Source organism: Bidens hawaiensis, unplaced genomic scaffold, assembly GCF_021521415.1.
Source record: "Bidens hawaiensis isolate Kalapana, Puna unplaced genomic scaffold, B.hawaiensis_p1.1 tig00012904_1, whole genome shotgun sequence".
NCBI classification, from domain to species: domain Eukaryota; kingdom Viridiplantae; phylum Streptophyta; class Magnoliopsida; order Asterales; family Asteraceae; genus Bidens; species Bidens hawaiensis.
In genome coordinates, this window is record NW_027492077.1 from 27517 (window position 1) to 53820 (window position 26304).

At 37.2% G+C, this 26304-nt stretch overlaps 2 pseudogenes across 1 annotated transcript; both read left to right on the forward strand.

The window, feature by feature from the left end:
• The first annotated feature begins 524 nt into the window (after nt 1-524).
• LOC143542568 (asparagine--tRNA ligase, cytoplasmic 1-like) lies at nt 525-4366 on the forward strand (annotated as a pseudogene). Its single transcript, XR_013136921.1, has 6 exons — nt 525-1162; nt 2112-2701; nt 2778-3034; nt 3115-3244; nt 3378-3436; nt 4165-4366. The product of XR_013136921.1 is annotated as an asparagine--tRNA ligase, cytoplasmic 1-like (transcript).
• Nucleotides 4367-17858: 13492 nt separating this feature from the next.
• LOC143542569 (transcription factor MYB73 pseudogene) lies at nt 17859-18884 on the forward strand (annotated as a pseudogene).
• The last annotated feature ends 7420 nt before the right edge of the window (nt 18885-26304 follow it).

The window sequence follows — 26304 nt, forward strand, 5'->3', positions numbered from 1 at the left end:
AAGTTCAAGTGGGTTGAATATTTTACCATAGAATTTCATACACATATAACTCCACCTTAAAAAATAACCCAAAAGTACATTAATAAACATTACACGTGAACCAAACATCACACATGACCAAATGATCGAGTCAAATAGAAAGTTTGTAGTTTGTAAACGAATTAATCAAAGTACAAAAGATCTAAAGAAACCAACATTGGATTTGCAGGATACAAAATTTGTTGATTAATGAACCTTCGTTTACTCTGTTTACCGTTTCAACTTTATCAACTAGGTTAAAAGTCATTTTTAAAGCATACGAGCCACAAGAAAAAATATATAAAAAATCTTTTGGGTTTAAAACTGGGGGTATTTAAAAAAAGCGACAGTACGATATTCAAGCAAACCGTTCAAAAATACCGGTTCCCTTATCAAAATCCAGTATAAACGGCTCAACGGGTCGGTACGTACATGTTTTTAAAACATTGATATTAGTTAAATAGAGTAACTCCACAAATTACTAAGGACAAAACACGATTCACAATTGTGTCTAAATGATAATAAACAATAACATGAGGGGCCATTCTATAGCACAACAAAATCTTAGTAGACTGTATATGCGTTTCACCCAAACTTCGCCCCAACGATACTTTAGGGTTTAGACACAAACAAACCCTTATTCACATTCACTCGTTTCCTTCATTCAATCCACCAACAATGGCAGACCCTGCAACTCTACCAATCAACAACCTAACCATCTCCGACACCGTAGAAGAAGCTGAGTTCTCACAGCGTGTTCTCATCCGCTCAATTCTATCCCGAGCCGATGCCGGCGCCGGTCTAGCCGGACAAACGTTAAAAGTCGGCGGCTGGGTGAAGAAAGGGCGGGAGCAAGGCAAAGGCACATTCGCTTTCCTCGAACTTAACGACGGATCATGTCCGGGGAACCTGCAGCTTATTATTTACGCTGACGTGGCGCCGTTAGGTCAGGTTACGGCTACTGGCACATGCCTGCACGTGGAAGGTGTGCTGCAGATGCCTCCGGAGGATAAGCAGGGGAAGCAGTCGATTGAGTTGAAGGTTACCAAGGTTTTGGAGGTTGGGAGTGTGGATCCGGCTAAGTATGCGGTTGACGCTTGAGTTTTTAAGGGATTATGTGCATCTTCGACCGAGAACTAACACTGTAAGGTCTTAATTGAATAATGTGCGTATTGCAGTTATGTTTTGTAGAAATGTTGTAATTAGGTCTCTAGTTTAATGGTAGTTAGCGCTGTAAATGAAGTAATGAACTTAGCCGAGCAATGCCGAACGGAATTATATACGTTTATGAAGGAAATGAACTTGCTAGTGAATGGTTTGCGAACATGAACGGACGAACGAACAAAATGGGCACAACCAATGTTTTATTTGATTTGACTAATCTAAAGTTTGTGTTGGTGTTTCTTTTGACATTCATATGCTAATTTTTTGTATAAATTAATCACAAAATACTCAAAAGTGTTTTTGTTTTATCATTAATGATTTTGCTTAAATCTATATGATAAGAGTAGAAAAATCATTAAAAGTATTAAAATAAAATTTAAGTCTTTAATTAACAAACAAAAATAGATGTAAACGAACACATTATTGTACGTTCACAAACACAATTGAATGAACATGCCCTCTGTCCGTATTTGTTCATTTACTTAATTGAACGAATTCTCTGTTAATGTTTGTTTGATTATTATATGAATGGACATAACCGAACTTTCTGCTGAACAGTTCACCAAAAGTTTGGTTCAGTTACATAACAAAAGTTGCTGTTAAACAGTACAAGAAATTTTTATGTTCATTCTATTTGTTAATCTTATTACTTTCTAGTTACAGTTCATATCCAATTTGGCTAGGTTAAAGTTGTAATTATATACGGTTAGTTGAGTTTTTTAGATTAAATTGATTAATACAATGCTAATCATCTCCTCTAATATATATGAGGAGATGTTACAAGGAAAGAGCAAAGACTAATCAAAGTTAAAAAACTCAACTAACTGTATAACTAACTATTCATCATGTATATAGATTCATGTTAATTCTAGCAGGTTATTATGTTTTTAAGGTGTCATTGATCATAATCTATGATGTCACTGTTTCAGATTTCTGCCATTGCCCGAATTCGTAACGCACTGGCTTATGCAACTCACACGTTCTTCCAGAAACACGGATTTCTTTACGTGCATACCCCTATTATCACCACTAGTGATTGTGAGGGTGCTGGAGAAATGTTTCAGGTGACCACATTAATTAATGATGCAGAGAAAGTGGAAAAAGAGTTAGTCAAGAATCCTCCTCCATTACAAGAAGATGTTGATTTGGCCCGAAGTGTTGTGAAGGAAAAAGGTGAAATTGTTGCAAAATTAAAGTCTGCTAAAGCTGGTAAACCTGAAATAACAGCTGCCGTTGCTGAACTTACTAAAGCTAAAGAGAATTTATCGAAGGTTGAAGAACGTTTTAAGCTGAAGCCTGGTATTCCAAAGAAAGATGGGAAGGTTGACTATGCTCAAGATTTCTTTGCCCGTCAAGCCTTTTTAACTGTCTCGGGCCAACTTCAAGTTGAGACCTTTGCTTCTGCACTTAGCAGTGTTTACACTTTTGGGCCCACGTTCCGAGCTGAGCATTCTCACACATCACGCCATCTTGCTGAATTCTGGATGGTGAGCCTGAAATAGCTTTTGCTGATATCGAGGTTTGAACAGTTAGTTGTATTGAGGTTTTTGAAACTTTATTGACCTTGCTTAATACATATTTAAACACTTATGCAGGATGATATGAAGTGCGCAGAGGCGTATGTTAGGTTTCTTTGCCAATGGTTACTTGACAACTGTCTCGATGATATGGAATTTATGGTTGAGAAATTTGACAAGAAGGCTATTGAGAGGCTAAAAATGGTTGCTTCAACCAACTTTGTACGCCTTTCATACACAGAAGCAGTAGCAATTCTGGAGGAAGCTGTTGCTAAAGGCCACAAGTTTGAGAATAAAGTAGAATGGGGAATTGATGTAGCATCTGAACATGAGAAGTACTGTTTCTATATCTGTTGTACTACCTAATGGTATTCATTTTATCTAATTTAATACTTTACAATTTTATGCTGTGCAGATACTTGACCGAGACTAAATTTGAGTCACCTGTGATTGTGTACAACTATCCTAAAGGGATTAAAGCTTTTTACATGAAAGTCAACCCTGATAAGAAAACAGTAGCTGCTATGGATGTTCTTATGCCAAAGGTAAAAGTTACTTTTCTCAATGGATTATTGGTTGCTTTATACAACTATAATTGTTTTTGATGAATCATTTAGCAGAACTATTAACATTGTGCAATATTGTGTATGTTACACTAATATTCTGTTGTATTAATAGGTTGGTGAACTTATTGGAGGAAGCCAGAGAGAGGAGAATTGTGAAGTCATCAAAGAAAGGTATGAGAAGCAAAAATTACGCATCTATATCTCAAAAAACAGTTCGAGCCGAGGTCGTCTAAGTTTAAGTGCTACTCGTTTAACTTATGAGTGCTCGATTTTGGCTCGTTTCGAGCATATTTTTAAAGCTCGAGCTTGGGTGGGGCTCTGCTCGGCTCATCTCTTTTTTTTAATTTATAATTGTTTTTATAAATGTTAATAATTATAATTTTTATTGCAACACATATATAAATTATTTAGTTTTTTTAATAGTTTTGTATGTAACAATAAATGTCACATAAATATATATTTAACATGTTAAAAATACGTAATAGAAAAGCTCGTTTAGGTTTGCGAGCCTATTTGAACTCGATAAGTGAAGCTTGGACTCAAGCTTAGGCTTGTTTTTTAAGCAATCTTATAGTTAGGCCCTAGCTTGGGCTTGTTTAAGCTGTGCTTGATTCTAGCTTTCACTGAGCTGATTTCAAGTAGCTCATGAGCGGCTTGGCTTGTTTGCACCCTTACTTAAATCACTTATTACATTTTCAACCCATGAACTTATGACTGGGTTAATTGTGGTTCTGGTTTATCTGAAACGGGTCCCTATAAAAAGTTTACTTTTAATTCACAGTCTTTAAAATTGTTTTATATAAATATGAAAGTTTATGGTCAAATCAACGCTATCCAGCCTGATTCAACTGGTACTAAAAACTTGACATTTTTGTAAACTGTGTTTAATTTGTATGCAGGATTCTTGAAATGGGTCTGCCACTTGAGCCATATGAATGGTACCTTGACTTGCGTCGCTATGGGACCGTGAAACACAGCGGGTTCGGTCTAGGGTTCGAGAGGATGATTCTTTTTGCAACCGGGATCGACAACATTAGGGATGTAATCCCTTTTCCAAGGTATCCAGGAAGAGCCGATCTTTAAAGATACATGGAACCATATAAATACCAGATTATTTCTTTTTGTTTTAATATTTATTAGCATTTTCATTGCTAAATCAGTTTGAGTGCACATCTTGTAAGATTTTGTTTCTACTAACTGGTGTGGTTAAAACCTTGTTTTATTCCCAGATTTGACATATTAGAACATACATTGTTGGCAAGTAAACATTAGAACTTATATTTCGGCTGTAACAAATATAGCAGGACTAAAATGATTAAATTAAATCAATGATGGTAGAATGACCATCTAACACTAGCTCAGCCATGGCAGCACCGCTGGCTGGACCAAATAGGATACCCCAGCAGCCATGCCCACTAGCCACATAACATTGGTTCATCATGGTTGGTAATTCATCATTGGTGCAAGGCATGTAACACGCTTGCTCTGTTTCACATTGTCTTCTTTTAGATGGCTTGACACAATACCTGCCACCTTCTTAAGCAGTTGTGTGGATTCGGGGTCTGGAATACTAGATCAGGCCCTGCTGGGATCTCGGCTTTCTACCAGTGGGTCATATATAAATCTCCCCTGCAATGTTTTTAATTAATATATCCATTTATAACTGCAAACGAATAGTTAGAATTCTTAATATAAACCAATCATTGAGGGAAAACCCCTTTAGTCGGGTTTTGAACATGAAATCTCATGCATTAACCATTATCCCAATGCGTTGTGCTAGAAGGTTAACAGTCGTTACATGTAGCCCATGGATAAACCTCTGGATCAATTGGGGGGCCGCCCCATACTATTCCATCGCTTTCGTGAGTAACCGATGTGAACTGCAGGTGAACTTATTCCGTGGTCTTTGTCGTACCAATGATTTCTCAGGTTTTAACTCCACCGTCAACCCATGGCGGGAGTATAGCTCCTTCAACTGTTGGCTGTGATTCGTCGGTGGTGATGGTGATGGGGTTAAGTGGAAGGTACTCATAGGATCGAGGCCCGTCAAGTTCTTAGTCTGTGGAGATTGAAGCTGGCAAGTGCCAGGGATGTGAGGGGGCCACCGTCGCACATGTGAAGTGCGAGGAAGCCGCCATCCTTACCAGATGCAGCGCTGGCTATGGATGATATCTCGATCAGTGTTACTTTGGAGCCTTTTTTGGCTAAAACGTAAGCTATGCAAACCCTGACAATTCCTCCACCGCAAACTACCACCCGCCTGGGTACTTAATGCTGATGCATGTTGATTGAGTAGAATAGAATGTATGATTTATCAAAATGGTGAATCAAAAATGTTAAAAAGAAACACCGAATTATGCATGAGTCATAATAATAGTGACTAACGGCGGTCGTGGATTATTTGACGGGAAGTTTTTAATGTTCGTTCATTTAATAAACGAACAAACATGAACATAATTTGTGTTCACTTATTTAAAGAACTCGTGTTTAGTTCGTTCTTTTATGTTCGTGAATGCTCGTTGGTGCCGGTTCAATTATTGTTCGTTGATTTATGTGCGTTCATTTATGTCCGTTTATTTATGTTTGTCTATATTCATTTGTGTTCATTTAGTTTGTTTTTGTTTACGTTTGTTCGTATATGTTCGTTTTTCTTTGTTCAATAATATTCATTTATGTTCGTGAGTTGTTATTTTAGTTTTTAAACGAACGAAGATAAACAAACACGAACATGTTCATTTTTAAGAAAATGAACATTAACACAAATACTTGTCCAATCAAATGTTTGTGTGTGTGTGTTCACTTAAAGTTAAATGATCAAACACGAGCATGCGGGTTCAGATACATTCGGTTCGTTCACATGCCTAGTGGATGGTGTGAAATGGAAACTCTGCCACGTGGAGCGTGAATTGTGAAATATGAAAGATACCACACGTATTTCCACATTTCTCATGTATGTCATACTGATATCGTGTTTAAAGGAAGCTTGAAATTTAGAATTTTTATTGATGTTTGAATTGTCCCAAATGTTATAATGATATTATAGCACCAGTCTTATAATCTTATTATTTGTTTTTCCATTATAAATAACTATTGATTTAGCGGCTTTAGTAGCCTGGCACGAAAGTGATGGGTAGGCCCAATCAAGCTTCTAACTGGGCTTGGTCTTTACTAGTTTTGTTTAATCCTGATTCAAAAGGGGCTTTCATTAACATATAGTACCATTATTTTCGTGTTTACTTGTATAGATGTGGTGAAAACCGAAAAGTAAAATATGTTAGCTTTTATAAATCACCAATATTAGAGCCTAATATATCAATAATACGAAGCCCAGTGCTAGAATCCAGTTCAAACTTCAAATCAACACCAGGCCCTTTTGTTTATAAAATATTGTAATTGGGCTTGGTTTATAAGTTCTTGTTGAAAGCTAATTCTATTGGGGTTTTATTAAAGACACATATTAGTCCCGATACAAAATTTAGAATTTAGGAATTTTAAAGTATCAATATATCATAGATTAGTGATCATCAATAAACTTTTTTGGATTGTTGTCTAACATGCTCAATAGACATGTAACTAGGATGACTTGTTTCAATCATTTAGTTAAATAAGTCATGTTTAAGTTGAACTATTTAGGTAGCGTTTGGTATGTATGAATGGAGGGCGGAATGGAATGATGCATTGTAAGGGAACAAAGAAAAGTGTGTTTGGTTGATTAAAGGAATGGAATGACCTATTACCTAGTTCATTCGTTTCCCTCTAAAACACCCCAATTTCATTCCATTCATACCTCCATGTTTTTTTTTCATTCCTTCCCTCTTTCACCCTACATCACCTCCACCACCCTCCCGCAACCACCACCCACCACCTTCAACATCCACCACCACTACCCACCACCACCACTGCCACTGCCACCAACCACCATAGTCGTTCTCCGGCGCCGTTGCCGCCACCACCACCGCCACCGCCACCGCCACCGCCACCAACCACCATAGTCGTTCTCCGGCGCCGTTGCCGCCACCACCACCGCCACCACCAACCACCACAGTCGTTCACCGCTGCCGTTACCCCGCCACCACCACCGCCACCACCAACCACCACAGTCGTTCACCGCTGCCGTTACCACCACTACTCACTGCCACCCGCCCGCCGCCACCATCAACCGTTGCCCCTCACCACCACCACCCGCCGCCCACTCCCAACACCGCTTGCCACCTCCACCAGGTAATTACGAGAGACTAAGCGAGTATGTGTCATTCACTAGTTGGATATTTGAACTAAATGAGTTTGATCTTACCGTACCGTCGTGCCTTATATCGAGTGTTTACACGAGCATTTGCTTTAAGTGAAGGTTTCCTGATATGATAAATATAGCCAGTAGCTTATTTGAATGATTCGTTGTCTGATAAAAAAGAGTTACATAATATAAACTATTAAATGAAAACTATAATAAAATAGAAAGGAAGGTGGTAGGAGGGTGCATCACACGTGCAAGGAGGTGTTAGATCCCACCGTACGAGACAACCGTATACTCTCTCTCAAAGGATTCCTTCCTTGCGTAAAATTACTTTATTATCCTTGGGTTTTTCCCAACACTCACGTGGATAACCACAACTAGATAAGGGTTAAGCTTTTTAAGTTATTATGTTGACGGTTACTTCATTTTTGACTGCCGAGCCACTTGATGCCACCCGCACGTGACTATGTTCTCATCCCACATGCCCCCTTACGGTTCTACGCGTAAACAATACTATTGCTTATGTAATAACATATTTATAATCTTCAATAATTATATTGAAAATGTTTAGCAACTCAGTTTGAAAGAAAGACAATAATTAGCTTGGTTTAATGCAGGGCCGGCTTCGAGAAGACGAAATTTTTTTTGGGTTAAAGGCGAAATTTTTTTTTGACCTTAAGTAAAAGAAGCATTTTGTTGAGTTTAAACAATTTAATTTTAAGTGAGCTTAATTGGTTATGATTTGAGTTGTGTAAAAAATTATGTATAAAAATAAACTTAAAATGTCTCAAATAAGACTTGAACCCACAACCTCTTGGTTAGATACTTAGATATCATACATCTTTGCCACTAGAGCAAACTAGTGTTTGTTTAATTGTGTAGAAACATTGATTATACATACTTTTTTTCATAAAATATATATAATTTATTTTTTTAAATTCGGGCCTTTGGCCATCGACTACCATGCCTCACCCTTGGGCCGGCCCTGGTTTAATGATAAATGTGTATGATCTTTAATTAAAAGGTCATGAACTTTAGTCTCATTAAGATATATAATAAAAAAAAAAGGTATTAGCTGACTAGCAAATTAAAAAAATAAATAAATAAAAAATTAATTATCCCGTCAAGTAGTTAAGATGAGTCACTCAAAGCTTTTTTAAAATAGAGGGTTACATGTTAGGTCAGAAGATTTTCTTAGTTATGATATGTTTATTTAGATGATAGGGCGGGTTTGTGATCCAATTAACCTCATTTAAAAATTAAAATTATTGTGAAAAGTTTTAAAAGAAAACTAGAAGAAGGTGTGAGGAAAGTGTCCATGGCTTTGTAGCCTAGTGGCATCTTGGTGGTGGGATAAGGCTTAGGGACCATAAGGTCCTGGGTTCGAATCCCATAAAAAGGGGGTTTTCCCAACTTTTGTTGGCTTTCCTCCTGAATTGGTGGTTAGGCATTATTGCCTAGTGGAGATGGATATGATCGCGTGGTTCTGCTGGTACTATACTCCAGTGGTCCGTGAGTGATCCTAAATTTGCCGTTCAAAAAAAAAAAAAAAGGTGTGAGGAAAGTGCAATGCACGGCCTGACATTTGGGGAATGGTGTAGGTTGATTTTAGTTCCATACGGTCAGTAGCCGGGCGGACAAAAGGTTTAGGTAACCGGTTCTACGTGTGAAAAGGGCAAACCATCTCCAGCTTCAAAACTAATTGTCTCATTTTTCTTTTTAGTCTTTTCAATTTCTTTATTAAATTCCTAAGACGATCGACTAATACGGGGTTTGAACGAAGGAGGTGTATTTTCGGTTAAGAGTATTAAAGACTGTTTTGCAACGAACTCGGCTTTGACCGATTATTATTCTTTCGCTTGGAATAATCTTGTGCCCATGAAGGTTGGGAATTTTACGCGGAGAGCGGAGATGGAAATAATTCCGTCTCTTTTTTCTTTGGTTAAGCGGAATATGCTAGTGGATTCTATACTATTCCCACTTTGTGGTGACGAGCTTTAGTCGGCTGAACACTTATTGGTGTCGTGTGGTTTTGCTCAATCGGTGTTAGAGTGTTATCATAAATTGGTGCAAGGTACCGACTTTCTTTGCGTTCTCAATCCGTGATCTCTTAGAATTGTTTAACTTATCTCTTTTGTTAAAACGGAACGTTTCATGCCATTTGCCTTACAACGATATGGTGTATTTGGAGTTCGGGAAACTCAGTGGTCTACGAAGGGAAAATGATATCATTGAATGAAGTGATTGGCGAGATTAAAGTCTTAAGCCTTTTGTGGGTGAGAAATAGATTAAGATATATAAACCTTACATGGGAAGAATTGTGTGCTTTTGATTTTGATTGGGGTTTATGGGTGTAACATTCTTAACCCGTTCACCATCTATATTTCTATAGTTACACTAAAAAACAATAAATTTATCTCTTCTGTTCAATTAAATAATATTTAATTGAATAATTTTACATTTACTTTTATAGTTTTATCTCTCCTCTACTCACAACCAATCCAACAAATATTAAAAAATAAATAGGGGAAACAATGTTTCCTCATATGTGTTCCCAAATTTACAAAAAATCACTAAATTTATCTAATTTACACTAACAATCTCACCCTATAATTTGTAAACTTCTCTCATATAATTACAGGGAACGGGATGAAAATGCTCTAATGAGTGGTTTGGGTGTTGAATAGTTTCGTTTTTTTGTGTTGGGTGGTTGTTTTTTTAATGTTGTTAGTTTCTTGCTAGCTTCGGTTCGTGAAAGTTAATAACTTTTTTTGGTCGTTTAAAAAATAAAAGACTAAAATATACTTTATTATGTATAGAATTAAAAAGAAAATTACGAATTCAATTATTTAATATTACAAATCACTGATGATAAACTATGTCTCAAAGACAACATATGAAAAAAAAAATTATATATTTTAGTATCATGTAAGCTAGTGGAACTAAGCCTACATTGGTGACATCGTTAGAATATAGATGGTTGTTACAAGCTTATTGTAAGTGACTGAGTAAGATAAAATTGTGATTCCTTGAATAAGAATGCTCATAAAAACTTCGTACAAATTAAGAAAATAGATCTAATGTATTCGATGTTGGTTGCGAAATGTATGATGTTAAGAAAAAGAAATGTTAAACAACGTAATATATAAATGGATAATCAAACATCATATTAACATTACAGTAACATTACAGTTATTCATTTTATATAAAACATTAATTATAGAATTTTTATATGGTATTTTCTTTGATTGGAGAATAATACACCTTTTTTTAATGACATTAAACCTCGGGAATGTAGCACATAAGCGAGATTCAAATTGGCGAAGCTTAGGTAAAACTCCCAACAAACTCACATTATTTATTAATATATTTATAATTTAGCCCGAAATTATTCGGTTTTTAAAGCAAAGATAATTAGCCACTAAAATTTTATTATTTTACATAATCAACTAAATTAAATAATAATATTTAAAGTAGATTGTTGTTATTGTATAATATTCAGATTTTAGAAAAGGTGGGGTGAATAAAGACAAATCTGGTCGCTGAATCGGAGAACGAATCAATTTAAGCGGTTTAGTGTTTCAAGCCAGCCTGTATTCCACCCACTCCTACTCTTTATTCTTTCTATTTTTAACTCCTATCGTTACGCCATCATAAATTCATTACATTTTTTTTCCCAAAATTTTCAAAATCCATCAATACCACAAAATATCAATAAACAAAGTTAATTACAGGATGGTCCCTCTCATATCATAATATAGCAAATTTAGTTCAAAGTTAAAAAAGTGCATCTTTAGTCCAACAATTTTCTCAAATGTAGCATGGTCAGTCCCTTGTTCGATGGATTGGAAGTAATAGAATGAAGAGGGAATAGAATGAGAGAATGAATGAAATAAACGAGGGAATGAAATGGATCATTACCATTCCTTTGTCTTGTCTGGTTAACCTATGAAAATGAAATTAATAATTACTTTATGTTGTTTGGTATTCAAAAAAATTGTAGGAATGAAATAGAAATAATTAAAATATTCATGTCCCAAATATATTTGATATTCCTATACCTAGAATTTATATATGTGTTCTTATATGCTTTATGTGAGCATAATATCATGAGAATTACTAATTATCTAACAATAAAGGCATAAGTGCATGTGCATGAATTGTAGAAAATGATAAGATACTATGTGGTAACTACATGTGTGTATAATTTTGCACGGGCTTGGTCATGAAAAACGAATATACAAGTGTGTTCATCTTAATAAGTTTACATGGATAAACTTATGTAAGAAGGTTGTTGAATTCATTCGGAAGACAGATTTATGTAAAGATGTCTGTTATCGAACAACTAAATCACGCCCGATAGAAAATGATTATGGTTCGAGTTAGTTTTATTCTTCTTTTGAATTGTTTTATCAAGTTATGTTGGTTTATTATTTGATTGTTTGCTTACGAGTAAAGAATAATATGTTGTTTTAATTTTAGCATTTAATTTTTTTTGTTTTTTGGTTTGTTTTCTAGGATACTCGAAACCCGATTAACCCAACCCGAAAAAACCCAAACCCGAATTACCCGAACCCGAAAAACCCGTGAGAGATTCGGGTTGGGTTTCGGGTCAAGATTTAAAACTTTGAAACCCGAATAACCTGACCCGAAAAACCCGAAACCCGAAAAACGAACTCGAAAAACACCCCTAAATTGTATGTTGAGAGCATAAATTGTAACATCCTAACGAGACTTTCCATAGTTAATACATATTTCAAAAACAAAAGGATATGGCCGCTAAACAAATAGTTGAAACCATATACATATATTTATTAAAGAAAAGATATCTAAAGTTAAAAGTCCCATACAAAGTGTGAGTCTAATTTTCTCAATTTGTTATATAGCTATTTGAAGAAACACTAAGTGAACCCTGGACAGATTATAGATAATCTGGACAGATTATAGATAATCTGGGGGTTAAGTAATGTTTCCCACGGATGAGATCTAACTGAGAAGGTTGTTCTTCAGGAGACCTGCAAAACAAACACCGTAAGCTCGTCACTGAGAAGGGGGGGGGGGGTTCCTCCTTGTGACCACCCTCCGGCGTGAGAATCAGACTAGATTGCTCTGAATATAAGTGTATATTAAGAGATTGCTAGATAACTGGATAGCAGATGATCTTACCATTCCAAGATGTTGGAGTATTTATAGCCGAAGGTAGGTTTCCTAGAAGGTATAGCCGGCTGAATAGTATTCCTGTTCTACCAACAGTGGACTATGCACAGGCCATACTGGTTGGTGGATAGGTTACGGCCAACAGTAACTATGTCGGCTGCACTATTCCTCCAACTGTAGATTATGCACGTCCTACCTACTGTGGATTATACGCAGGCCATGCTGGTTGGTGAATAGATTACGGCCAACAGTAACACTATTTCACCAACTGTAGGCTGCGCATGCCCTGCAGTAAGGGTTGGTGAGTAGGCAGCGGCTAATAGTGACAAACAGTACTAGAGGGTGCTCCTCCTCGTACTGTTGTCGGTGAGCTGTCACCCTGTGATTGGCTCATGGGCTGTTCTGGTCAGATTGTCTGTCCTATCCATACCTTGGTAGGTATAGTACAGAAGATCTTTCAGAATCATACGGACTGGCTCATTTTGGCGGGATTGTTCCCGTCTTGCTCATTCCTTCATGTGACTACTGAAGTATCTATTGTCTTGTGCGTGTAGCCCTGCTGTCTGCGGGTAGCCTTCCCTGATGGCTTGTATCCGCAACTGCGGGAACAGGCGGGGTACTTCACCATTGGGAGGCTTTCCCTGCGTGTACAGCTTGCGTACTGCGCGTAAGGTTCTCTGAGCATGGTGGGTCCTGCGGAAGCAGATGGCCTTTGCGCAGACGTCCCTGTTCAAGGTGAGTCTTGCGGGACCAACTGGGCTCTGCTGGGACCTATCTCTTCAAGTCCCCCCAGTCCAATGTTCTTCTCATGAATGTTTAATAAAGTGAGGTGAACTTTTGGACTTTGAGCAAGGGGTTTTGAAAAGGCTTTTTAGTTTTAAGGTTCTCCGTGGGGATTCTTCCCGCGGGTTTCCTAGTGTCACTTGCAAAAATTCCCGATTTTTTTGATTGATCTTTGGGTATGATGCGGGTAGGTATGTAACCTTCTCGCAAGGCAGGAGCGTTGAGTCTCACTTGTATATAGTCTCCATGAGGTTCTGGTGGTTTTCAACATAGTGATCAATTATGCTAAGACCACCAATTCCATTACGGAGTTTCAAACAATATAATTCTCGACGTTCCCGTTATGCGGGGATGTTATTCCTCTATCCGCAAGCATTGCCTAGAAGATCCTTCTTGGTTTCAATTCTCTGCGGGTGCTAGGTATTTGAAGGGTTTTGCCTTAACACTGTACCCGCACCTGTCTTATAGTTACTTGGTTGCCAAGGTATTCTTGGCTTCAATTCCCTGCGGGTGCTAGGTATGTGAAGGGTTTTGCCTTAACACTGTACCCGCATCCGGCTTATGGTTACTTGTTTGCCAAGGTAAGGGGTGTTTTCCCGCTTACTTTTGAATCTTTTTTGAATTTTGAATTTCAAAATTCGAAGAGTTGGTAGAAAGATAGGAACAGTCCAAACGTCTGAAACGTCGTGCGACGGTTTCTTCTGACTGTGTCAGGACGTGCAGGAAGTTATGGTGACGTGACATTATATGGTCATTCCAGTCTCTTTTTCAGGCGCGTGGGCGCGATTTTTCGGGCGCGTGGCCGCGAAATTACTGGCACACGTCCTGTCAACAGCTGTTGCCAGCCTGCTTTATGCCACGTGTCATAGTTTCATTGCACCTTCGATTTTTCTCTCCTCCGCATTAAATTCATCGCATTAATTGCGATTAGTATATAAAGGGGGAGAGGGCTGTTTGCAATCCACACTTTCACCCTTCTCTTCTTCTTCTTTAGCGATTTCCGGCAAATACTCCCCTTTTCAGGCTAGCATTTTCCCGAAATCGCTTTCTTTTTTCTGCACAATGTCTTCTCGTGATCTTGAGTCTTCGGCCGATGACAAGAGTACTGCTGGTGAGTGCCAGTGTGCTCTGCCCGGCGATCAGTACCGGTATGTTGTTAGGAAGTTCATGCTCGATCCTCTCGAGCCTGAGTTTCCTGAACCCCATCAGACCGTGTACGATGCCCCCAGTGGCACGATCGGGGTATATGTTGCATTCTTTGTTTATGGGAACCTTAGGTTCCCATTGACAAAGTTTGTTTACCGTGTCCTCGAAAGGCACGGTGTTCATCTGACCGAGCTGCACCCAATGGCGATCGCGAAGATTCGCCACTTCGAATGGGTGTGCCGGATATTGGGTGTTGAGGATTATAATTAGATTACTTAACTTTTATGGACTATAGTCCTATACCATTTACGACATTACAAGTCCTTTTTAACCATCTTTGTTTTTCTAATTTTAAACACTTAAGAAAAATTATCAGCAAGTACTTAAAAGTTTCTCACCCTAATTTTTCATACCAAGTTAACACATTTTTGGTAATTACTTTATTTTAATTCTGTTATGTAATCTACCTATATAATAAAATAGTGTAATTTTAATAACCATTTTTCCTACTATTCATCAAAACTCTTTAAATTGTCACATGGCATTTTGACATTTTTTTTATTTTTTTCATTTTCATTAGAATACTTTTTATTGAATCTTTTTAAATTACCATATGACATTTTGGCATTTTTTTTTCTTTTTTATTAAAATACTTTACATCAAATCTCTTTAAATTGTCACATAATATTTTTTTTTTCTTTTCATTAAAATACTTTTCATCAAATCTCTTTAAATTGACACATGACATTTTGGCATTTTTTTTATTTTTTATTTTTTATTAAAATACTTTACATCAAATCTCTTTATATTGTCACATAACATTTTTTTTTCTTTTCATTAAAATACTTTTCATCAAATCTCTTTAAATTGCCACATGACATTTTGACATTTTTTTTATTTTTTCCTTTGCATTAAAATTAAAATTCAATTCACATATAGCAGGTTATGTAAACAACCAGACTATGTCAAAAGCAATTCCATTTCCAACTTCAGGCTTAAATATTACAATTCTATGTAATTCTCAACCCTAATTCTATAATGATTATACCATAATTCAAAGTATAAATGCGATTAGACTATACATATTCAGTTAACGATCGCCGTTTGCTTTTGCATTCATCTTCTACATTGGAATTATAAGGTTTGTTTGACTTCTTTTTTAAATGTGTTTCAATCGATATTCATTAACATGGGTATCGATTTATCGAATGCAACACAAAATTAAAACATTCATAGGAGATTCGTTGGTAAAAACATGGGTTTCGATAAATTAATTATATCATTAATTTTGGTTCTTTGCTTAAATCCAATTTATGAAATGGGACTTCTCAAATTTAATTACTTTAGTTTGAAATTAAAGAGTTCTATTCAAATTTCTATATAACTTTGTACAACATCGCCTATATATATATACATACATAAGGTTAGTATCCTTTAAGAACTCAAAAAAAGTTAAGAACTTTTAGGAACTCTAAACAACCAAATTTTTTTTTGTTATTTTTTATATATTAACATTATTTAAGAGTAGTACGCCCTGCTTGCGGTGCGCGCATATAATGTATATATGTGTGAACCCTCGAGTGTGCAAAAGTAAAATTGCACTAATTTTGACGTTATTTTACTAATCTCGTGAAAATAACGTTAAAAATGGCGGAAGGTTAATCAGGCATCATGTGGTGGGACCCCTATTTCGACAGATCAAATTAGCTAGGATCGAGGATTCACGCCTCGTTGATAGCCGAAAGACAATGGCACATGCACCAATCAGCTGGTATCCCGATGATTGAGTGCTATGTGCCTTATGTCCAAGGCTTGATGCAAAACTACTATCGAGCCGAGGGTCTCACCAGAAGCAGTCTCTATATCCCTATGGGATAGAGGTAAGGCTGTCTACATCTTACCCTCCTAAGACCCTACCATAACATTGCTATTGGTAGGATATACTAAGTACGATGATGATGATTATTATTATTTAAGAGTAGTCTTCTCATATTTTATATAAAAATTGTTGATTACATATATTAAATTACAAGTTTACATATGTGTAAAATTTAGGTATTAACAAATTTACATTAGTGTAAAACAAAACATATATATGTATAAAAACTAACTTTCAAAACTGTAATTGTAAATATAGATATAAAAAATGACAAAGCTACACTTAAATAACATTAACATACAAAAAAGTTTATACAAAACGTCAGTTTTCAATGGTTCCTTCAAGTTCTTAAACAATTTAATAGTTCTGTAATGATACTCATACACACACACACATATACATACAGGGTTGGTATCATTTAAGAACTCTAAAAAAGTTAAGAACTCGTAGAAACTCTTAACAACCAAACATTTTTTTTAAAATTTTTTTTATATATAGACAACATTTAAGAGTAGTTTTATCAAATTTTATATAAAAGAATTGTATTACATATATTAATCACAAGTTTGCATATGTGTAAAATTTATGTACTAACAAATTTACGTACGTGTAAAAAAAACATAGATATGTATAAAAACTAATTTTTCAAAATTGTAATCGTAAATATATATATGAAAAATGATAGAACTACACTCAAATAGCACTAACATACAAAAAAATTTATAAAAACGTTAATTTTCAAGGGTTCTTCAAGTTGTTAAATAATTTTAAGACTTCTGTAATGATAATTATCCATATATATATATGTAGTCTTCATGAAAGCTTACAAATAGAAAACTTTAATGTCTATTACGTGTATGTTATTGGTAATTATATGATATTAACAAAAATGTTTGTAATTGTTTATATGATCACTTATTTATCGTTTTTGTTTTATTATTACCCCCGTATACTATATGTGTTTTTTTATTATATGTTTTACTAGCCCGTGTATCACGCGGTTTTTAACATAGCATAATAATATTGAGGTAAAATGATAATTAGATAGGTATATTTTTGATATTCGGATAAAATCTTTAAAATTATTTAGTCTGAAAACAGGCAGCTAAATATCTTGTACGGTAACACACCTTTTTCACCTTTTAGATAAAACGACAAAAAGCGTGTAAGAAACGCACTGTTCGGGAGAGTAGTGATAAAGCGAGCTGAAAATAAAGATTACGAAGATGAGAGTAAGTATGATGTGACGCGTGTCCGTTAGCCAGCTGTATTCCAAATTATACAAATGCAACCGCTTGCTATTCTCACCGACTGTCACTCACCTACACCACATCTCGTATAATATTATATTTATATTATATATATATATACTCTACACCCACAGTTAAAACCACCCTTCTCTTCTCTCTTCATTCTCATTCAACTTTCTCATGAATTTAAACTGAAAAACAAAAAAAAAAATCAAATTTTTATATTTTTATTTTTTTAATTTTCAATCGCTGATGGCTAGTGTTAATTCGAAGAAGGATATGGATCGGATCAAGGGTCCATGGAGCCCCGATGAAGACGAAATGCTTCAGCAGCTCGTTGAGAAACATGGTCCGAGGAACTGGTCGGTTATAAGCAAATCGATCCCAGGTAGATCCGGCAAGTCCTGTCGGTTAAGGTGGTGTAACCAGTTGTCTCCGCAGGTGGAGCATCGGGCGTTTACTCCCGAAGAAGATGAGACGATTCTCCGGGCACATGCCCGGTTCGGTAATAAATGGGCCACGATTGCCCGGTTGTTGTCGGGTCGGACCGATAACGCGATAAAGAACCACTGGAACTCGACTTTGAAACGCAAGTGTTGTTCGATGACGAATGACGAGTTTAATGAGTTTACGGTTCAACAACCGTTGTTGAAACGCTCGGTTAGTGCCGGGTCGGATGTACCCGTTCCGGGTTGTTTTTTGTTGAATCCGGGTAGTCCGACTGGATCTGATACGAGTGATTCGAGTGTGCATGTTTACCGTCCGATTGCTCGGCCGTTCACCGTCGTTCCTCCGCCGGTTGAGGTTGTCGATCCGCCGACGTCGTTGAGTTTATCGCTTCCCGGAGTTGAATCGGCGCCGATTCCGGCGATGCCGTTGCAGCAGTTTCCGCCGAGTCAAGAGGCGGAGGTAATGACGGCGATTCCTGCGGCGATATCGACGGCGATGCAGCAGCTGCGGGTGTCGAAGCCGCCGGCGCCGGAGGTAAAAGGGTGTGCGCCGTTTAGTGCAGAGTTTTTGTCGGTAATGCAGGAGATGATAAGGACGGAGGTGAGGAAGTATATGTCCGGTGACGGTGGAGTGTGCGGTGGTAGTGGTGGTGGTGGGTTTAGGGGTGGAGAAGCGGTGGTGAACAGAAGTGATTAGGGTGGGTAGAGGATAAATATTAATATTAATATAATATTAATATTAGTGACGGAAGAAAAGTGTTTTTGTTTGATGTGCTGATTTTATAAAATGTTGAGTTTTAAAAGATGAACAAACAAAGAAATAAAAATTGTATAGATGATGATGATGATGATGATGATGATGATGATGATGAAAGTTTTTAATGAAACGAAAGTCACGAAATTAGTTTTGTTTTAGTTAATTTTTTTTCTAAGGTTTTGGTAACGCAAGTGACTGAACGTTTAGATTAGTTGTGTTTGAATTAAGTGCAAAAAAGCACTGGTGCGGTTGGTTGTTGATTTAGGTTTGGACCGGATTTTCTGGTTGGTCGGTTAGTTGGTTGGCCATTTGGATCCGTATTTAGACCAAAATTTGCATGCTCAAAATTTTATAATGATTTATGCTGAAGAAGTTCAAATAAAGTAATTGAAAGAACACACGATACATGGATGTTTCTATGTCACAACTGGAACTCTAGAAGATGTGTCGCTTCCGTCCATATGTTATATTCTCTTCTTTTCATTGTGTTTGGTTTGTGTGTCTTTGTTTAGTTCCTGTTTTTGTTTTTTCCTTTTCTGTCCCGTTGCAATCGGTCATCTACCAGCTCCCATACATCCCACCTTTCAAATAATAAAAAGTTGAAAAATTTCGGCCCTTCAAATTCAAAGATAAAGGAAAACCTGTAAATGCCTTGTGTAGATATCTAATGTTAAATGTCTTGTAACATTTTGGTACGTAGAACACCCGCAACGGTGTCTAGGTGGCGTCAAACCTTGTCACACATTTGGTAAATATATATTATTTTGATATTACACGACATCTTGGTACATAAACACCCATGAATGTGTCTAGGTAGCATCTTTTTCGGTTAGACCTGTAACCGATGAACATGTGAACCATGTCATATTTTGTTAATATATATTATTTTGATATTTTTGAATAGGGCTTGAAATTTATATTATATTTTTGAAGAAATAAGTAACTTTAAGAAAGTTTAGAATTTGACGTATCATTTGAGGTTACGGTTTGACGTTGTGGGTGCTATTAACGTTAGGTAATGTAGAAAATTACTATTGCAATGACTGTGGATCATCTAAATACTTCGTCATATTTGTGAACTCTAGAAGGTGAGTTTTATTATTAGAAGAAGATTGAACATAACACCTTCATTACTCCTTCAAGTGTTGTCATCAACAACATCCCTGTCATTCATTATGAGACCTCCACAATTATCACCATAGCATTTTTCAACTGCCGAAAAAGGTAGGTATTTTATGACGGCCAAAAATATCGGAAACTTAGGTTATTCATATCATTTTTCAAAACATGACAAAATATGTGTTTCACTTCATTTTAAAATTAACACATGTGACTAAATGTATAACGTTTGCAGTTAAGTATGAATTCAACAATCTAAACACATTACCATTCATGTAATTTAATTGAAAAAAAACAAAACAGAATTAGTTCAACTCTCAGAAAACAGCTTTATTAGGAAGTTCCTGATCCACTTTCCATTTATTTCTGGCGCGAGTTCATGCCATCTCAACTATTTTATTTCCATGAGTTGTTTTAATATGTTCTAAAATAACTGTCTATTCTTAAAAAAACATATATAAAACTGACTACGTTTCTTATATAACATTAAATTAAACTGTTATTGTAAAACTTAAGTAAACATTTAATGATTTGAGGTAAAAAAATTTGTTATACTACTTTTACTTGCCCATGTGTTGTTTTGTTGATAAAAAGTAGTGTTTACATTTAAACCAAAACAAACGGGCAACAAGCTGCACAACTACCCATTTTGAAATTGTGAAACCAAATATTTTAAAAGTTCCATTAATAGATCTTGGAGTCATAACGTTATTATGCATGACCCGTTGGACTCGGCTTAGTAGCTCCATAGCTTCAAACGCGAGGAAATCAAAAGAGTCGAATGCAAATGGTATACTACTTAATTCCGCAAAATACGATTATAATATGATACATAAATTATTTTGAAAGGAGTAAAAGTATATATAACTTATTAGTTACATATAAGGTTGAACACTAATGTCACCCATCCTGATTGAATTCAACAAAAACCAAACTCAGTGTTATTTATCAAATACTATTGATTTTCAAATCTATATGATTATTTGTCTTAAAAATTTTATCGAATAAAATTATCATATTATTTAGTACTATGGAAACAATTCAACAGGTGGTTGAACGGTTTCAGGAGGAAATTCTATTAACTTATTAAGTATTAAGAGTACAAGTACCCATGCATCAAGTGAGTTAGGTTTCAATCCATTTTAGTATTTTAATAATGTGACAATAATGGCCGCGTTCATCGATCCGCCATGGTTTCTGATTGAGATCGATCCTCGAGCATTTGGGGCATTTTCTGGAGGCCCAAAACGAAATGACAATTTGGGGCATTTTTTGAATTCTATTATTACAAAACACAATAACAAATCATGAATGTGATTGTCTTTTCAAATAATTTAAGAATCATAAAAGCCCTATTTTTAGTTTTACTCATCTTAGAACCGGCCCCATGTGTGGTTTTCTTTATTACCACTCATGTTCGAGTTTTAGAGTAGTTTGAAGAATTTAAGTAAACTATAAAACAATATAATACTAGTTTCAAGAAAAAAAAAATCCAAAAGCTATAACTAGTTTGACATTGTTTCAATGGAAATTGATATTTCTATTTATGCATTCATAGTAAAAACAATTTAAAGGGTAGTGTGTTAATATTGTTTCAAGAGGGTGTATAACAGCTCATCTGGAGGTTGGGTATTTTAGTATTTATGTTATGCATTTAATACTAAATATTTTTTGTTATGGTTGGTTGATGTTAGATTATTTATGTTTTTGCATGTTGTTCGGCAACCATCAACCTATGTTACATCAAGGAAGTTATGTTCACCAACACAAATATTTAATGCAAACTGATATAATGACACATGCCCTGTCTATACACAAATACAAAGGAGCGGTTCATTATATATATTGATGTAGTAATCTTAAAAAAGAGTTCAGTTGGCACAAACATGTCAAAAGACGAATTAAGACTCACAATGTATTTTGATCAGTCACATATATGAACTAACATAGATGACATAATATCGAGCTTGAAAGACCATTAACATGCGTTATTCACAAACACTACGATTAATAACTACTCATGTTTTTCCCCACAATTCCTTCTTGTCATAGGATCTCCCCATGTCAAACCTTTAATTCTTTAGCCATCATGGTTTATGAACATTTTTCTTAGAGTAAAGTGCCATTTTCGTCCTTCTAGTTTGGTAAATAATGCGAATTCAGTCCAAAAAGTTTATTTTTTGCATATGGACCCTCCACGTTTCCCAGTTCTTGTCAATTACATCTAAATCACTAACCCCGTTAAATTTAATCGTCAAGTCAGGGGTAGACATGTCTTTTCACTCTTTTTTATTATAATACTTATTTCAGTGAATAACGGTTTTCATCCTTGTGGTTTGTACAAATCTGCGGTTTTAGTCCAATAGTTTCAAGTTTGCAATTTTTGTCATTGTAGTTTCATTTCACTTGTAATTAAACCCGAATTTATTAATCTCGTTAAGTCTTGTTGTTAACCCATTTGTGTACCCCTAATGTGACGATCAGTTTTGTCGTTTTTCTCCTAAATAAACCTTAGTCCTAATTCGCAGCCCCTCTCACGTGAGGGGATGTGGTGTATTTGGGGAAAAAGGAAAAAAAGAAGGAACAAAGCTGTCCCTCACGTGAAGAGCATACTGATGGGTTTAACGACTAGACTTAATAAGATTAGGGAATTCGGGTTTAATTGCAAGTAAAATGAAACCATAAGAAAGAAAATTGCAAATTTGAAACTACTGGACTAAAACTGCAGATTTGGATAAACCAAAGGGACGAAAACCGCAGTTCAATGAAATAAGTAACTTTGTGTATGTTCAAATAAGCTAAGCTATGGACATGGAGTGTTAGACGGGCTTGTAGCTGCATTTAATCAAAATGGGATCGAAGTTGCCTATTGAACCAGTAAAGGGGAGCTGGCATGTAGCAGTTGTGCCTCATGTGTTTCAAGTTTCAACCCGATTCTATTGGCAGGTGTTTTAAATGTCAAGGGAAAATACAAACACTAAACCATACTCGAGCACAATCAAATCACTTTTAATACTCGATTTAGTCATAATAAAATTAACATTAATAGTCAATGTATTCTTAAACCTTTTTATCAATGATATGAGTTATCTCTAAATCTCATTGTTCATTGTTCAACATAGAAAATGCTATTAACTGTTGTACATGTAGACTACATTACCTTTAAATGGGCCCAACCAAAGGTTTTTTGGGCCAAACACATTACACGTAGAGATGCAAATAAAACATGTACCTGAACTGGATACGAAAAAAAACTCGGAACTAGTTTTTTCATATTCGGGTATTTACTACCCAAACCCGTACCCGACCATACCTGTGAGGTATGAATAGGGTATGCATTTCAGTAACAAAACCCATACTTTGAACCGGACCCGATATGTACCAGGTAATACTCAAAACTGGAACCAGTTTCATACCCAGAACTGAGTTTTTCCAATACCCGAAAACTGGGTTTTTTCAAATACCCGATCTATACCCGAAAAATACCCCAAAAAGTGCATCACCTTAAAAAACTCAATATATACCTGGAAAAACCCCGAATATTGGGTTTTTTTAATACCCGAAAATAAGGTATTAAAATACCCGGTTCTATACCCGACCTGATCTCGGTGCATAGGATATTTTTAGAGACAATACCCAGACCCGAACCCTACTCCGGAATTGCCAAACCCGATTCCAAAACCCGGTCATACCCGAACCCAGTCCCGTAACCAAAACCGGGTATTAGAAAAACCCGATTTGTGAACCTCAAGACACATGAAAAACCCTCCACGCCCACCCCATATTCTGTTTTAATAACATTGTCCGTTGTGGTGGTGAAGAAACACTAAGTGAACCCTGGACAGATTATAGATAATCTGGGGGTTAATCAATGTTTCCCACGGATGAGATCTAGCTGAGAAGACTGTTCTTCAGGAGACCTGCAAAACAAACACCGTAAGCTCGTCACTGAGAAGGGGGGGGGGGTTCCTCCTTGTGACCACCCTCCGGCGTGAGAATCAGACTAGATTGCTCTGAATATAAGTGTATATTAAGAGATTGCTAGATAACTGGATAGCAGATGATCTTACCATTCCAAGATGTTGGAGTATTTATAGCCGAAGGTAGGTTTCCAAGCAGGTACAGCCAGCTGAATAGTATTCCTGTTCTACCAACAGTGGATTATGCACAGGCCATACTGGTTGGCGGATAAGTTACGGCCAACAGTAATAAAGTCGGCTGCACTATTCCACCAACTGTAGATTATGCACGTCCCACCTACTGTGGATTATACGCAGGCCATGCTGGTTGGTGAATAGGTTACGGCCAACAGTAATACTATTCTACCAACTGTAGGCTACGCACGCCCGTCAGTAGGAGTTGGTGAGTAGGCAGCGACTAATAGTGACAAACAGTACTAGAGGGTGCTCCTCCTCGTACTGTTGTCGGTGAGCTGTCACCCTGTGATTGGCTCATGGGTTGTTCTGGTCAGATCGTCTGTCCTATCCATACCTTGGTAGGTATAGTACAAAAGATCTTTCAGAATCATACGGACTGGCTCATTTTGGCGGGATTGTTCCCGGCCTTGCTCATTCCTTCATGTGACTACTGAAGTAGCTATTGTCTTGTGCGTGTAGCCCTGCTGTCTGCGGGTAGCATTCCCTGATGGCTTGTATCCGCAACTGCGGGAACAGGCGGGGTACTTCACCATTGGGAGGCTTTCCCTGCGTGTACAGCTTGCGTACTGCGCGTAAGATTCTATGAGCATGGTGGGTCCTGCGGGAGTAGATGGCCTTTGCGCAGACGTCCCTATTCAAGGTGAGTCTTGCGGGACCAACTGGTCTCTGCTGGGACCTACCTCTTCAAGTCCCCCCAGTCCAATGTTCTTCTCATGAATGTTTAATAAAGTGAGGTGAACTTTTGGACTTTAAGCAAGGGGTTTTGAAAAGGGTTTTTAGTTTTAAGGTTCTCCGTGGGGATTCTTCCCGCGGGTTTCCTAATGTCACTTGCAAAAATTCCCGATTTTTTTGCTTGATCTTTGGGTATGATGCGGGTAGGTATGTAACCTTCTCGCAAGTCAGGAGCGTTGAGTCTCACTTGTGTGGATTCTCCTTGAGGTTTTAGTGGTTTTGAACATAGTGATCAATTATGTTTAAACCACCAATTCCATCCTGGAGCCTCAACAATGTAGTTCTCGACGTTCCCGCTATGCGGGGATGTTATTTCCGTTTCCGCAAGCATTGCCCAGAAGATCATTCTTAGTTTCAATTCCCTGCGGAGCGCTAGGTATGTGAAGGGTTTTGCCTTAACACTGTACCCGCGCTCGTCTTACGGTTACTTTACTTTCAAGGTACCCCTGGCGTCAATTCCCTGCGGGTGCTAGGTATGTGAAGGGTTTTGCCTTAACACTGTACCCGCACCCGCCTTATAGTTACTTTGTTGCCGGGGTTTTCTTGGCTTCAATTCCCTGCGGGTGCTAGGTATGTGAAGGGTTTTGCCTTAACACTGTACCCGCATCCGTCTTATGGTTACTTTGTTGCCAAGGTAAGGGGTATTTTCCCGCTTACTTTTGAATCTTTTTGAATTTTGAATTTTGAAATTCGAAAGGTTGGTGAGGATAAGAACAGTCCAAACATCTGAAACGTCGTGCGACGGTTTCTTCTGACTGTGTCAGGACGTGCAGGAAGTTATGGTGACGTGACAGTACATGGTCATTCCAGACGCTTTTTCAGGCGCGTGGGCGCGATTTTCCGGGCGCGTGGCCGCGAATTTACTGGCACGCGTCCTTTTTACAGCTGTTGCCAGCTTGCTTTTTGCCACGCGTCATAGTTTCATTGCACCCTCGATTTCTCTCTCCTCCGCATTAAATTCACCGCATTAATTGCGATTAGTATATAAAGGGGGAGAGGGTCCTTTTTAATTCACACCTTCACCCTTCTCTTCTTCTTCTTAGCGATTTCCGGCAAATACTCCCCTTTTCAGGCAAGCATTTTCCCGAAATTGCTTTCTTTCTGCAAGATGTCTTCACATGATCTCGAGTCTACCACCGATGACAGGAGTACTGCTGGCGAGTGCCAGTTTGCTCTGCCCGGCGATCAGTACCGGTATGTTGTTAGGAAGTTCATTCTCGATCCTCTCGAGCCTGAGTTTCCTGAACCCCACCAGACCGTGTACGATGCCCCCAGTGGCAAGATCGGGGTATATGCTGCATTCTTTGTTTATGGGAACCTTAGGTTCCCATTGACAAAGTTTGTTTACCGTGTCCTCGAAAGGCACGGTGTTCATC